The sequence below is a fragment of the Eumetopias jubatus genome, unplaced genomic scaffold (genome assembly GCF_037043125.1).
Source record: "Eumetopias jubatus isolate StellerSeaLion01/CBP00866 unplaced genomic scaffold, mEumJub1_p1.0 scaffold_15, whole genome shotgun sequence".
Lineage (NCBI taxonomy): Eukaryota > Metazoa > Chordata > Mammalia > Carnivora > Otariidae > Eumetopias > Eumetopias jubatus.
Window position 1 is genome coordinate 46,834,768 of NW_028274821.1, and position 2,150 is coordinate 46,836,917.

General features: G+C 36.9%; 1 pseudogene; it reads right to left on the minus strand.

The window, feature by feature from the left end:
• Positions 1 to 875: 875 nt before the first annotated feature.
• On the minus strand, positions 876 to 1,429 carry LOC148162390 (interferon alpha-1/2-like; annotated as a pseudogene).
• Between the last annotated feature and the right edge of the window lie 721 nt (positions 1,430 to 2,150).

Here is a 2,150-nt window from a genome sequence, read left to right on the forward strand (position 1 = left end):
TTTTCTCATGCTCTACTCTTCCCACGTGACCACTTCTGTTCCTAGGCTTTCAGGTAATGGAATTGCTTATAAATTGCAGACTCAAATATACATTTTCCAAGAATATTTATACTTGGAAGTCTAGCAGTCAATTGTAGGAGATATCTACTGCTTCTGGTTTTGCTTCCTGACATGATTTACTGCAGCTTCTGCTGAGAGAACTCCATTTTTCCCCTTCTTCTCATTATACCACTTAACATAACTGATACTACTTCAGTATGATTATTGCTTTTAGGTTGGTTTCTCCACAAAAATCAGTGGTACAAAGCAGGATTGGATTTGTTATGTCCACCTCTATCCTGACAGCAACATATAAACTGGCTTAGAGAAAGTCTATTTTTAACTTATAGTGTGAATAACGTAATAATGAGAAAGTGTGTTGTACAATCCATTCTCTCATCAGGTTATAATCAGATTTGTTTCTTTTTAAAATAATAAACAAATACAATAATTTTTCTATACAAAATATTTAATAAAGAAAGGAAATAATAAATTTAACAAATATAAATGATATATTTTTTCTCTTAACCACAAAGGGAAAGTATACCTAATATTGTTCAAAGATAATTTTTATCTTATAAATAGTTAAATAAATAAGTTGTTAAATAGATACATCAATAGAATTAATTGATTAATGGTCATCATTTCAGCGTGGTCATCTGAAAGCAACTCGTGCTTATAGCTGACATGATATCACTTAATACTCCTGAAAACATTTGACAAATTGATTCCATCATGTCATGATTATAGCAGAAATGAGAGTCTTTGACATGGCAGAACACATGGAAGTATGATATTATTTGTCAGTGAGAGTCATTACCATGTTGAACCAGGTCTCATTTCTTGCCCCTTAACCTTTCTTGCAAGGTTGTTGATGAAGAGAAGGGTTTCATGATTTCTGCTCTGACAATCTCCCAGGCACAAGGGCTGTATTGCTTCTCTTGCAGATAGAGGGAGATTCTTTGGAAGTAGTTCCTCAGGATGGAGTCCAACTTCCTGAGGGGAGTCTCTGCCACCCCCGCCTCCTGCATGGGACAGGCTGCCAGGTCGGTCAGCTGCTCAGAAAGTCCCGAGCAGAACTCCTCTAGGAGGGTCTCGTTCCAAGCAGCAGATGAGGCCCCTGTGCAGAAGAGGTGGAAGATCCTCTCTGGTTCATCCCATGGACGACAGAGAGGGCTTGAGCCTTCTGCAACTGCTTGCCATCAAGCATCTCCTTGGGGAAGGCAAAGTCATTTCTGTCCCTCAGGCAGGAAAAAGGGGAGATTCTCCTCATTTGGCCCAGGAGCATCAAGGCCCTCCTGTTGAACAGGCCATGGTTCTGAGGCAGGTCACATCCCAGAGAGCAGCTGAGCACCACCAGGGCCACCAGGAAGGAAATGGGCAGGGCCATTGGGGATCCTACAGATGCTGCTGGCCTGGCTGGGGTGGGCAAGTCTGGGAACCGTAGCTCTATGTTCTCTGACCATCTTCCCTTGTGCATGCTCTTAAATGCGAACACATTAGTTTCCATTTTCTGAATGTTCCTCTTACTTCCTACTTTTGTTTTTGTTTTTCATTTTGCATTCTCCAAATGGGTTTAGAGCAGTGTTTCTCAACCATTTCATTTCATTATTACCTCCCCTTCTCTTGACCCCAGAGCCATTTTAGATATTTTTTGCTAACTGAACCCCTCATGAAATTTTAATGACAGTTATCCTCTATATCTATTTATGTCCTCTCTATGTATCTTACTTTATACATAGAAAGAGTGCCAAACTTGACTCTTTTATCCAACATAGGATTAAAATTGACAAAAATTTTAAGCTAAAAGTAAATTTAAAAGTTGTTAACATTTTATTTAATTTTTAAGCTAAGCTTTCAGAGCAGATTTTAATATACTTACTTATATAAATAGTAAAGTATTAAAATCATATTAAATTTAAAATTATACCAATACATAATAATATTAATATGACTGCAATGATATACTTAAAAATTTATTAGAAGTACTCAAAACAATTGAAAATTTACAGTATTTTCCTGACATGTATTTTTAGGTCTTAATTTTTAATTTTGCTTCATATCAGAAAATAATTTTTAATTTCACCAGCTGCTAGATATTCATCCAGATA